Raw genomic sequence first — 14779 nt, 5'->3', positions numbered from 1 at the left:
ATAACCAGGCATATGTGGGATTATTTCTGAAAGCATACTAGTGGGCACATTTAACTAATTACACAGTCACTATACTTCTAATACCCAAATGATTATTGTGAAATGCTTTAAAATGTCTCAACGATTAATACTACATAGAACAAAGTTTGGTTTAATGATTTTTTTGTACTACTCTATTTCTAAACTATTATTGAATTGTAAACAGCTATAAACAATAATCTTTTAACAAAACATTATAGCTTAACATCAAATTAAGAAAATACACTAGTATATATCTTAAATCACTAACTACAAGCAAAGTAACTTGTGAAAACATGACACTATATATAGCACATTTATGTAAATAATAAATAAAAATATTAGTCTAATAAAAAACAGTAAGATACATTAGTGAGCAGCTTAGTTTGTCTAATGTACTGGCTTAGCTTTGCCTCCCAGGGATATAGTCATTCATCTTCTAAATGCACATGTGTGTGCATGCATGCACACACACACACTATAATATCATACAGATTATGAAATCCCTTTTTTTTTGTTCAAAGTTACTCATCTGAGTATGACACATATATTATATGTCTCCATACTTATAATAAATGTTTCTGCTATATTGTATGTTAAGGTAAAATAATTCAGTATGAAAAGACCTAAATAAGCATAAAATTGTGTGACAAGGGATAACAGAACACTCTTAATAAATCTCTTATTTAGTTAAAATAATTAACTTTTCTTAAATGAGTACTAAAGTCCTATGGTAACTCCAAAAATAAAGCCAGTTTCCTCACCCCTAAACAGTAATCTGAATTCCCAAGCACAGCGCAATTTCAAATAAATTTTCAGTAATGCTCAAAGATGTTGTTCCATCAAGCTCAACGGGAGTAACAGACTCTTCGGAAGTCAGGGAAGCAGTCTGAAGTTCAGAATAGACTGACTTCTTTATAGAGGTTTCTGTTTCTACAATGACATTTTCTGCAGTATTATGTGGCCAGGGCTGACACCTTGTGAGAGGTACTTCTACTGATGAACTGCCTCTTCTGTAAGAGGCATCTCTCTCTCTTTTAACATTATTATGATCTAATGAAGATGATGTGTTGTTCACAAGACTCTGATCTAAACCTGTAACAGTATTATAAACTCCTACATTCAGCTTCAAATATCCATCATCCGCTTCTCTGTAACTAAAGAAATAAAATTAAAAGTAATGAAAATAAATGCTAATGTATACAAACAAAATTTACAGTATAAGATGCAAATTACATCTAATTAAACGGTTTAAACATTGAAGGTTAGCATTTAAAGATGAATCATAAAAAGCAACTTAAAATGGTAGTTAAAATATATTAAAATATATAACAAATGCAATGGCTGCCTACACACATACTCAGAGGCATTGGGGTGGGGGGGGGAATGTTGGGGCATTTTAATTTGAATGGTTTCCAGCAGCCGCTCTAATTAAAATGCTGCCACATCACATGTAATAAGTCCCCGCATGTTTAAAAACAGCTGTGAGACACTATCTACACCTCCTTCCGTGAAGTTTAGTTAAGGTACCCCACAGACATTTTTAAACACTCTGGGGCTTATTACATGTGAAGTTGCGGTGCTGCTGCAGCTTTCTAATCAGAATACATGGGAGCATTTGTATAGGCAGCCAATGATACTATACTTGAAATGTGCACAAGAAGTGATGTATAAAAATATTACACATTATTACAAGAGCTTCCCATTCTCTAAATTAAGAACCTGAACTTCTCTGCAGGTGCCCATGGCTATTTTTATTTTGGCCATCCTTGTCCTTACAGATGTAACTTATACTTTCAAACAGATACTTTTTGTGGTCTGTGTCTACATGAGGGATTCTGCCAACATAATTATGTTTAAGGGTGTAATTTTTCATCACTACATAGTGATGCCAGCAAAACCTTTTCTGACTAAGACTAAATTAAGTCTACAACAATCATCAGTTAGCTAACTGTACCCAGAACAAGAAAAAATTTCACTTTTTGCTTTTTGGTAAGAATAAATTGATAACGTACCTGAAGCGAGAAGGACAGCTGAGTTTGTGTGTTTTGCAAAGGTGGAGGGTTAATGTGTAACACCAAGAAAAACACTTCTGACAGATGTGACATTTGTATTTTTGAGTGCCATTCTGAGGGAAAGAAGGTGTAAGAGTTGATAATCAAGGCTGATGATAAATATATAAATAAAGATTAAACTGTACCATATATTACTCTAAATGGAAAAAAGTAAAATTATTTTAACTGCACATTTTATTTCTATAAACCTTACAATGTCTTCTCTGTCTAAGTATACATTTCTGATAGGCGATCTCCAGTAAATACTGCTGCTCTCTGAACAGCTTAGTTATACTCAGACTTTAAAGGTAGGCAGGTCTCTGGCTTCCACTGAAACAACTGGAGCTTACACAAGCAAGAAATGGAAAACATGCTGGATTACAATACAACAACTACCATAACTCAGAAAAATCCAAGTGTGTACACCTAATCTAGACAATGAAAATGTTTATAGGTACACATAAGGCAGATGTCTGCACATATGCATTCAAGCCTCCTGAATGTTTGTGCACTTAAATGCCTGAATTGCACACACATTTTGGATATCTCCAAGTATAAATGACTTATGTGTGACTGTACATACTACATTTTGAAAAACTGATTTTTACCATCTCTTAAAAGATATTTCAATCTACCCACCACATGTGCTCTCTTGTAATGGTGTCTTAAAGTCTGTAAAGTCTGGGCAGTAAAAATGCATCCTTCCATGTCACAGCTGTAGGCATCTGACTCATGGTGTGTTTCAACATGTTTCTGCAGATCATATGCATTCTTAGAACTGTGAAACATTGAGATGAAATAAATTATATTTAGGGTTAAAAACAACAGAAGGGGGAGTGGTTGAAGCTCAGGCCTGGGAGCCATGAAATCTTGAGCTCTTTTCTTGGCTCCAACAAGGAAAAGTAAAGAACTTGTGCCAATCATTATCCTCTCCACTTAAATTTTTCCCTTTGTGAAATGTGGATAATTCTGCCAACATTCCCATGATTGTGATTTGCAGCTCATCTTTTCACTTTCTTTGTACACATATAGCCATATCCAAATCCAGTTGAAATGTGTAAGCAGATCTTGTGGCAGGAGGACAACTCAGAAGAGGAGCTTGCGACTCCCATAAAATATCCAGTAACCATTGTCAATGGTAAAGCCCATAGTTGGAGAGCTACCCAATTTAAGAAAACACATTAATACTAAGCATGACTTGAATATACCAGTGATGAGTTTTCTGATAGTTTGCACAGTCCTGCCTTGAAAACTCATCTTTGAACATTAAGAAGAAAAGCATCAATCCTATTGGCACCACAAATTAAGGAAGTGCCTATAAAAGTATGTATTCCAAGAGGGTAGGGTCTTGGTCTATTTAATTTCTAAAAGGATGGCTATTTTAAGGTTTGAAAGTTTCCTATTGTGGGTGTCTCTTACACTGAACACTAAATTATTTTCAGACTTCTGCTGATGAGATAAGGCCTTGTACAGACATTCAATTTCCTCTAGGAGAGTTGCTGATCCCCCAGGGGAAACCATTAGTGTACAGATGTTCAGGCTTTTTCTCCCAAAGTAAAAATGGCCACTCCAAGAGAAAAACAACCTGAGAACAACCAGGGCTAAATCACTCCCTCTAGAGTTTCTCCTGGGAGAAGAAATGCCTGTACATGCTGTGGCTTAGAGGATCCTTCCTCCCCTCCTAGGGAGACACTGTGTTGCTCACTGGACTCCACTGCTCCAGTGCAGAGCAGAACACATCCCCTTCAAAATCACTACATTGTACTGCAGGCTGGGTCAGCTAATCAGGGCTGCCCTGTGTACTTCTGCAATTTGCTGCCAGGCCAACTAAGGGATGCTGCCAGGCCAAATAAGGGAGCCTGCTGAGCATGCTGAGATGTTGCACAGGGCACCCCTATGGATGCACAGTTTTAACACTGCAAGCTCTCCACTCTCTTCAGGGCCTCACTCAGTATTTGCATGTCTGTATACATAGCTCTGGTTGTTTCTTTGCCAAAACAAACCCGGGAAAATTTTGGGTGAATGTGTAGACACAGCCTAGGACCCTCATATCTTCTTACCTGCTTTCACAGTGATCACAATGGAAAGGGTGTTCATCGCAGTGTCGGAATCTGATGTGCACTTTCACAGAGGAAACGCTGGTACATACTATGTCACAAAATGGACAAGTAACGTGGGTGACTGAATAAGTAATTATACTTTTAGTTGTATGTCATGCCTTTGCCAAAAACCTAAAGATCTGCACAATACGATAAAACATTTAAAAAGCCACTCTCAGTCAAGTTAACAAAACAAATTTGGAGTATGATGCACAAAAGGAAAAGAGGACTATGACAGAGTAATAATAAGAACAAATCAAAAAAGAAGTCTGCTGTCATCTCTCCAACTTTATCTATGTGCAAAAGGTAATTGAAACAGCTACTGCAAAATAAACTACTCTGAAATAGCTCCAAATGTGCACAAGCTTATTTCAGAATAAAACTGTTTTTTTCTGATTTAAGATAAACTAATAAAGTGCTCTTATTCAGGCATCAGAGTGTTCCCACAGGAAATTATTTCAAAATAGTTACTAGTCCTTTAAATTCATGTCCTACTGATTCCTGAATAATTTGTTAACGTAAACAAGTTCTTAATAGCTTACAAGGGCTAATCTGCCTTAGCAAGCTATAGCATAATATGCTAGGGCATGGATTTGAAGTGCAAGAGCTAGCAAGAACTAACTTCTCAGGTGGATGTTCTGTTCTTTGCAAAGAATAACTTTGTGCAGTTTAGCTTAACTCACTTCTAGAATAGAAGGACAAAGGAAGTAATAAATAAAAACTAAATACATTTTTATTTTTTAAAAATTAACTTGATTAAATTTACATTTGAGATATGATAATCTATATGAAGGCCTAAATTTAGTATAAACTATTTTATATTAAATTAAATAATATTATTAAATATAGCATGCTTGCTGCCAAAGCTTTAAAAAAAAAAAATCAAACCAATGAACTGTGGGAAGTCATTGGTTAATCACCTGGATGCAGAATCTGCTGAGACAAACCAGCTTTTGACAGCAGTAGCTTCCTCTGCAGGTACAGGGAAATATTTTCATTATTTTATTTTAGTCTATTCGGTACAAACAGCCTGTTCAAAGCTGAGAAACCAAGTGGGAGTTTAAAAACAAAACAAGAAATCCTGCACTTCTCGTCCAACCATATTTACCCAAATCCAAGACAAGGTTTTTTCTGGGGGGACGGAGGGGGACACCCTTGCCTTGGATTTAAGTACCAGCCCAAGGCAGGCAGCTACTGTTCCAGTCCTGGCTCAGGAGCTGGAAATTATACTTGCCCCAGGCTGGGATGGTTGATGCAGCTGGAGGAACACAGAGAAGACAACATAGTGTTGTGGGGGGAGGTGCAGGGGAAACAGTGCGGTACGAGGCAGCTTAAAGGTAGGTTTGTTTATACCCTTAGTTTTATTAAACTAATAAAAATAATTTTAAAGTACTATTAACACGATTTTAATTGAATTTCAATTTCCATCCAAAGATTGCAAGAAATAATCATTTAGTAAACAGAAAATTTCAGTACCCATTTTCTAACATAATAAAACATAAGAATTAAGAACATGAATTACATATATGATAAGCTGTATAATTGCTTAAATGTGGATATAATGTATTCTGCCAGCTAGCACAGCAGGCAAAATTTAATACAAAAGCTCTCTTTAGTCACAAATCACCACACTGTAATGGTTACCACCCAATGGGACAACCTTTGTTTTGGGAAATAACTAAAAATACAAATGAGTTAAATTAAAAGTGTCTCACTTGGTACTTTAAATTACTCATTTAAATCAATATATTTTAGCAAAATTAAACCACAGAAAAGCACTCACAGAGTACGCCTACACTGCACAATTTACCCCCACAATCAGCACTCTGTGGTTAGCTAGCCCAAGGATGTGTGTTTTCACAGCAAAACCATACTGACATACTGCATACTCATTGCTGTTCTACACATAACGTGTGCTTGAGTGAATTCTCACAATTCTCTGTGCTAAGAAGCTCTAGGATTTGTTTCCAGACAACTGAATCAATTGTAAAATAACTTGTCTGTACCTCAAGAGCACTGAAAGACTAACAGCAGTTTGTGTCCTCACTACAAAGTGTGTATCCTGTATCTGAAACTGAAATACACCTTGAGCTTTAATCCATATCAGAAACCATGCAAGCAAACATGGATCAAAGCATAAATAATAGGGGTGTGCAAAACAGGCCATATTCATTTTGGATTTGGCCCAAATCAGGGAACAGCGATTCGATTCATTGATTTGGATCACTGTCCCAATTTGATTCAGCTGAATCCAAATCTGAAGATTCGATGCAGATTCAGAGAATCAGTGACTAAGCCATAGACACAGCTTTAAATGTTTTTTCTACATACCTCGAGGTATTAGGCACAGCTCGTGAACATTGAGATGGTGGGACAGATGGAGTGTCCCACAGGAGCGTGGGGGGAGCGGGGGATTTCACCGCTGAATGTGTGGGAGACCTCCCCCACCCCCCCAAATCTCCCTGGCTCAAAGATCTGCTGCAGGGGAACCCCGGGTGCCCCCCCAGACCCAGGAGACACCAGTCGCCTCCCACACTCCTGTGGGATGCTCCATCCACACCGGCATCTCAGCATTCACGAGTCGCCTGGTGCCTTGAGGTATGTGGGGGAAAAAATTTAAAGCTGCGTCTATGTCTGAATCGTTGAATCTTTTTGAATTGATATGGAGGGTTCCAATTCAATTCAGAGAGATTAAAGGGTCTCTTGATTCGATTCAGATATTTGGCCACCAAACTTGGCTGAATCTCCGCTAAATTGAATCAGTAACCAAAGCTTCGCACAGCCCTCATAAATAAGGGCATCTTGACTATTTTGTGTATAGTTGGTAGGGGAACTGAGCAAAAATATATGTAGGAGGAGCACAGATTAAATGAGTAGGTATAAACTGTAAACATACCCCAAGTGTATTATAAAATGTCCACATTGGCTCATGAAAAACAGGTATTTCAGACTATATCATGATGGAGAAAAGGCCTAAAACTCAAGTTTTGGGTCTAATAGGAATAAGAAGGGAAGGAAAAACACCTCAAATGGATGATGTGACAGGTAGATTTCAGTTCCTCCACAGCTGAACAGAGTTGCCTTGATTCTCTATACTAATTCTTTCAGATGGCATATATAAAAGTATCTAAAATTGTTCCATATCATATAGTGGAAAATCTGTTTTATTTTATAAGCTCTGACTCACCATGTCCCCTCATATGATCTCGCAGTAACCTCTCATTTGCAAAGTGTTTGTTACAGTTCTGACAAGCAAATATTTGTTCTGAAATATAAGCACATGAATTAGTAATCAAACAGATTTTAACTGAGATGTTTTTAAAACAAATGTTTTAGGGCTGTCAACTTAATAGTTATACTAATACAGGAATGAGTAAAATTTAATATTCTTTTGTATTATGAATATTTTTCTGATATTTATGCTGATTGTAGAATTTTCTTTAGCAATAAGTTAATTTTATCCCTAATAAAATGTCGATCTAATCAGAAACATTCATAATCTGAAACCTGCTAAGTTTTTGCCATTGTACCACTTATCTGAATAAGGTTACCATAATACCTGAGCACTTTCCAAGTATTTAAAAATTGAAAGAACAATATTTTTCCTGAGCTGGAGGAAAACTATCCCAATTGGTTTACAGGTTTTTGAGAAAGAGGATGTTCTGAAAGTTTTTCATTTTATTTTGAAAGCAGTTAGCTCAATGAGCATTGCAATGACTTGCAGAAACGAGTTCCACAATCTAAATCCTGCTCCATTAAATGTTGTCTCCTGTACTTGAGAGTTTTTGTCATTCATGTGCTATTTCTGACGTCTAAGGCCCAAACACTTTGGGCACAGACAGAAGTTACATTTATCACACAATCAGCCCCTGAAAGCACTCTACAGCTGTACCGTGACACACACACATGGCTGCAAAGTGTTTTTAAAGTGGCCAATCATGCAAAAAATTAACCCTCCTCAGATGAGGGATCGGATGAAGTCATTCCACTTTAGAGCACCTTAAGGAACTTGTGTTCTCTAGGGTTAATTTGTGACATGATCAGGGAGCTGAGGAAGAGAGGTGGCTTCTCTGTTGCAGATAGGCTCCTTGAGCTCCTGCAGGGAGGTTCAATCCCACCCACCCTGACCCAATAGGTGAACGCCTGTTGGAGCAGGGGGAAACGCTCTAACTCATGGAGTTTAAGTAAAGGGACTAGTAAAGCCTTATTTTTACTATGTAATGGCATAGCAGTGAGATGGATACGCACTATGTTCAAACATGGATTTGTGAGCATTCTCTCTCTTTAGCTTATTTTCTAATTCGACAGTTAAGTCTGGGCATCACTATTCAGCCAAAAGTGCTTCCATGCTTTACAAAGATAATTGCCTTTGTAAAGTATATTACATGCAACTAAAACATGTGAAAATAAATGTGTGTGTATAATACAAAAATAAATATATGTGTATAATACTATAAACCAGCCCCAATTAAAATTCTTTCAATTAAAAAACCCAAAATAATAGAGCAAATTCACTTACTATCCTTTGAAACCTGCCGCTTGACATGATCAAAAAACTTGGTGTTATTGGAGAACATTCCTCCACAAGAAGGACAGGCCACAACTCTTTCTTGAGTGTGGGTTCTTAAGTGATCCCTTAACTTGTGCGTTCCTTTAAATATTCCTAAACAGTCTAAAAACAGAATAGTTTTTAGTACTTTATTCTCTTCATGAGTACAAACAGGGAAAATGCTATTATACACTAATACTCTAGCACAGGGGTTTTCAACCTTTTTTAAGTATACCCCTTCTGGATACACTTCTGGCAGAGCGGGGAGGGTGGGGACAGGTGGATGCGGAGCGCGGGGGAACTGCACACGGCAGCAGCATGGGGTGGTGAATGGCAGCAGCAGTTGCTGAATGCAAGCTCCTGCAGCTAGAACCAGAATACCTGGTTCTAGTCATGAGTGGAGGAGCTAATTAAATGGATCCTTTATAGGGGTATCTGGAGTACACACACATACTGAGCAATGCTGAGCTCTGGGATCACCATGGCTTGAAATGCTGTTGACTCTGGTGGAGCCCAGCCCAATGAACTATATGGCAAATCCTGAACCTTTTGGCTTTGGGCTAACATATAGTTTGTACTATATCTAAATAGGTACAAAAGTATTGCTTAAATGTGTGTTTACTAACTTGCAGCAGTTTCAAAAAAGGTGAAATGCATCAATTGTGGATGAACTAAGTCTATGAGTATTATTTTCACATTACTACAACTATGTTTATATCAATGTGAGTGTTTTCAAATTTGCCCCTCACTTCCATGTACTCAGGAAGAACAGGTCCTGATGTTAAGGAGGAAGGAGGCAGAGAAGGGGCCACAGGGGGAAGACGTTGGAGGAGATGGAGGGCAAAGGAACTAATTGAACCCACTGATTTATTTTCCCTGTTGTAGCAGTGGGAGCAGGACTAATTCAAGGCAAACCTCCAATAATTAGATTCTAGATCTGGAAAACGATAATGAATTTATAAATTTTCCATATATAGAATCAAATTATTGGTGGGCTGTCTTATACTCAAGGGTCATCTTCTATTTGAGTAAATATGGTATCTGAGATTGCTGGGGAAAGGTTCATTGCAGTTATATTCCTGTGCTTCATGGAACACTAGGCATATGTTATAGTGAAAGTGAAATGATTAGGACAAAATATAATATTTTGTATTTTATACCTTTCCAATGACAACAAACAGCATTCTTGTTACTGGGAACAGTTTCTTTTTCAGTACAGTAGGTATGCATGGCAACATGATGTTAAAACCACTCTGGATTACTGAAGGTAACCTGAAAACAAAATGGAACTATGATAATGACTCAATGTTGGCAAAAAGTCAAATGACAGGAACATATGCAATAAAAAAAGTAACTTTTGGAAAGCAAATAGAGAAGCTAATTATTGCAGTGAACATTTGGGAGAAATAACTCACTCCACAGAGAGAGGGGGTCATTAGCTATTATGGAAAAATAAAACACACTCGAGTTAATTCTACATATATGAAATCCTGAGTAAGACCCCTTTATATACCAGCAGATACAGTCAATTTTAACCTAGTTACTCCCAACTCCTTCTTTTGTTAGACCCCTTTACTCTTCATGGTGCTGCAAACAGAAGCTGCATCACAGCACATTCTGGAAAAACTGTCTCCATCTTTTTTACCTTCTCTACACTTATTTTCCTTACATTTATCTGTGTATTTTTCTTATTTTCTTTTTTATTTATATTTTTTGCTCCCCACAACTGTCCTCCCACTTACCCGAAAATTCTTAGTATAGGTTAGTTAGAGTGTAAATGGGTGGCACGTTGTATCTCATTGTCAGTAACTTTGAGGGATCAAAAGGCTTCTCTATGTGGCCCCAGGTGTGTCTACACATGTGTTTTAATGCACAGAACTATGTTACTGTGCATTAAAGCATCATGTAAAAATCTGTGACATTATGCTAATGCACAGTAAAATAGTCTACTGTGCGTTAAGCATCACTAAAAAAATGTGCAAATGCACTACTGTGCATTAGCACACCCTAATGCGCATTAATGCATGTATAGACATGCCCATCCACATGAAAGTTAAAGCAAATTCACTAAAGGTGTTAAACTACAGTGATCTAAAGGCTAAAGCCATTTTACTCCAGAATGAAAGTGCCCACATGGGAGTTTAACATACAGACAAGTTTCTGTGAAAAATAAACTAAGGTCTGAAGTTACAGCTTATCTGCTGTAACTGCCCATATGCACATCTTATCCTACATAGTTTACATCATTTTTACTGAGGGGTAAGCTACCTCGCATTAACTGCATGATGCATAGCTATGGGAACACATTTGCAATGGAGATAGGAAAAAAGAAGCTTGCTAGCTTCTATGTATCCTACCCCATATTTCTGAAGTAGTCTGGACTGATTACCAAGTTGGGAAACACTGTTTTCAAATTCATAACGCCTTTCGGACTAAAACAAACATGGATAAATCTTCTAAACATATCCATTTTAGTCCAAAAGGTATTATGAATTTGAAAACAGTGTTTCCCAACTTGGTAATCAGTCCGGACTAGTTCAGAAAGATGGGGTAGGATATGTTTCTCTTACTTAGATGTGGATAATACTAAAGAGAATACTTTCTCTTAATAAGTGAGAGAAACATATTCAAGTAGAAAAAAAATACATGAACACCCATAAAAATACTCCCCCATCAGAACAAGTCTTAAAAATATTAAGCGCTTCTTTTTACATGCTCTACACAAGAGACCTTGATTACTGGCCTAAAAAAAGTTCTCTTTTACTTAATTGACCTACCTCTTTCAAATAAAAAGGGTCTTGCAACATGCAAGATCAGTTTTTGCCAGTGTACATATACTAAAAAAATAGGTGTGTGTATGTGTATCATTTTCTTTTTAAACAATTTCAGAAAGGTAATCCCTTATGTTATAGAGCTGAACGGAAATTATGCATGCAGATGAAATTGGACAACCAATTAAAACATATGATAGAACACTTTTATGTCGATTTGGGGCATTACTTTGACAGCCCTGGTTTAGAATAAATCTGACTACTTTCAATTTGCAGGATATATTCTTTAAACATAGGAAAAACATTGCTTTAGTCAGAAAAGGTCCAACAAAAAGAATACTAGGATTTCATAGACATTAGGGTTGGAAGGAACCTCACAAGATCATCAGATCCAGCCCCCAGCCCAAGAGGCAGGAAAAATAAAATAAATAAATCACGTGGGGTTTAAGACAAAAGGGGTTGCCTTAAGGGTTTAAGACAAAATTGATTTAAAATAAACAAGTTGTAGGTGTTGTAGTAAACTGTTTTTTCATACACTTTGACAGATGATAGAAGGCATTGTTAAAAGTAAACCGTAAAAAATTGAGCAGTGGGATTTCTATCATTTTCAAAAGATGGTGGAGGAAAGATTACAGTGGAATTAGAGGGGAGGAACAAAATAACATTAGCACATGCTTCACTTACGTCACACTGCTCCCAATGGCAAATAAACACCTCTGAAATCTCTGGTATCTGATTCTGGTTATGGATATTCTGGGAACATACTGGCAAATCTTGATGTGAGGACTTAAACTGAGAACCTAAGAATTTCAACTTGGTGTGGTAACCATGAAAATTTACATGAGTTACCAGTTCCCTGGGACCTGCAGCCAAAAATTCACAACTTCTCCACCAACACTGGTACTGCTCTAAACATAAGAAAGAAATAATAGTTCACTGAATGCTGTACAGCAGCTGGGACTGTGTGCAACAAAGTCATAATGCATAATAATTGCATGTATTTTTGGTAATGATTTAGTGACTTCTAAGTCTATCTAGAACAGTGAATAAGTGCTATATGCAAATAATGAAATATCTAAATTATTTAAATCTAAAAATTTTGCATTCTCTTAAAACTCAGACAATTCTAGTATAATAAAGTTTTAGCGAGTGAAAGTTCCCCCAAAAAGACAGATCTGGGGGAACTTCCACTTGCTAAAGTTTTGGTATACTAGAATTGTCTGAGTTTGCCTACAGTGCTAGAAAATGTCCATCCTATTTAATAGTTCCCCAGTGCTAAACATGTTACTGAGTGGTATAATGTTATATCATAATAACGTTTGGAGGCTTGGGTCCTTTTGTCTTAATCCCTGAATATACAATAAATGACTTGCCCTCAAAATCTTGTATTTTCAATTTAGCAAAACAAGAGACCTATATTCACTACAGCCACCGACCTTTTTACAGCCATGTGAAGTTTTAAGCATCCAATTCTTCTGAGCTATATCTGAGTAATTAATAACTAGCACAATACAGATTATTCAAATATCCTGGGCACAACAAATACATTTGGAAATGCCAAGAGAAATCCCAAGTATTTAACAGCAAAAAAAAAGGATTGTCTGTTTCAGGTTTTTGATCTGGACACTGAGGGCATTTTTACACATGCAAGTGCCGCAAAGTGCCCGGTGCTGCATCACTTACAGTAAAATGCGTGTCAGCATGCATAAAATGGTGACGGCATGCTTTTGAACTAAAACACACAGAAGGTGTTTTAGTTCAAAAGTGCACTGCTGCCATGTGCACTGATGTGCATTTTGCCAATTATACAACTGCAAGTGCCGTGAGTATCAGCTCGTGTGTGGAACAGACTTGGTTAATCAAGTCTACTCCAGCGTGCCAATTCTCCGGCATGTCTGGGCACGTAAATGTATGTGTATAAAATGCCCTGATTGTTGAATGGTTCCTGACTTGATAGGACAAAACTTTAAGTCAAAAGGATAGTATGAAAATAGACAACAGATACTTTTTGTGAATGCTAATGTGGTATCATTAATTCATAGGTATTCATGACATTAGTCTATTCCTCCTGCCTGTCCTAATTTCAGCCAGTTTTCAGATTTCTGAAATTTGTAAAGGATTCCATATGGGTGCAAAAATCTGCCCCCACAGGTCCAATTTCAGAATAATGATCCATGCGATATACAAAAATATGTAATAAAACATCTCCATCAGGGTAGTGAAGGGCTCATTTCATTGTGCCAAGTTTTCCTTTTCCTTTAAATAAACTTAGTCTAGTATCTATACCAGCAATCAAAATCGTGGTATTAGTGTTTGGAAGAAAGGTTAGGATTCATAAGATCCACAATAGTTATATTAAACATCTAGTAAATTAGTACTACTTATCACCGACCGAGACTACTTACATTTTTCAGCGGTATCAGATTCTGAATTTTTCTTGCAAGTTATAGCACCAAAAACTAAATACTGTTTGGTTAGCCACAGAATTTAGAAAAACTTGCTCTCTTGCCACGTGTGCTCTGCATTGATTCCTTCAAACTCCATCTTAAATTTATAAATCTTAAATAGGGTTACCATATTTCCAGTTCCAAAAAACAGGAAATATGACAGGACACCTGTCAGGACGACACCTCACTACCAACCCACAGAATCCTGGCCCTGCCAGTGCCCCTCACTCCCAACCTGTAGCCCCCTGTCCCTGCTGCTGGCCCTCACTCCCAATACACAGACCCCTGGTCCTGCTGGTACCCCTCATTCCCAATCCACAGTCCCTTGCCTCTCCCTGGGCCATGCTAATGCCCTTCACTCAACCCACAGCCCCCTGGCACTGCCAGGGCCCTGCACTCTCAACCCACAGGCCCCCGCTTCCCTTGTGACCCTCAGTCCCAAGACACAGCCCCTTGAGCCTTGCCGGTGCTGCTCCCAACCTGCAGCCCCCTGCTCCCCCCAGGCCTGCCAGAAGGGGCCCCTGTCCCAACTGGGCCAGAGCGCAGTGACTCCAACTCATGCAGGCGGTGGCAGAGCAAGTCCAGCACAGGATGAATGAAAGAAGGGACACCTGTGGTAAACCCCACCTCCTCTCCCCTGGGCTGGGGCTCCAATGCCATGCCAGGGGGCCCAGCCACACACCCCTCTGCCCGGGCAACATGTCCTGGCCACTCTGCCCCTGCAAGCATGGACTCAGGCCCCTGTGTTGCTGACCCAGCCATGGAGCAGCCTGATGCTCTCAAAGGACCTGCCCCACCACCTTCCACTTCCAGACTGGAGGAGCAGGTGCCTTCCTCCCTG

General features: G+C 38.2%; 1 pseudogene; it reads right to left on the bottom strand.

Annotated features, from left to right (window-relative positions):
- Window positions 1–398: 398 nt before the first annotated feature.
- The window catches only part of LOC102384376, a 16693-nt pseudogene continuing 2312 nt past the window's right edge, over window positions 399–14779 (bottom strand).

The sequence above is a fragment of the Alligator sinensis genome, unplaced genomic scaffold (assembly GCF_000455745.1).
Source record: "Alligator sinensis unplaced genomic scaffold, ASM45574v1 scaffold840_1, whole genome shotgun sequence".
NCBI lineage: Eukaryota > Metazoa > Chordata > Crocodylia > Alligatoridae > Alligator > Alligator sinensis.
Note: the sequence above shows the minus strand (reverse complement) of the source record. Positions and strands in the feature narration are given on the sequence as shown.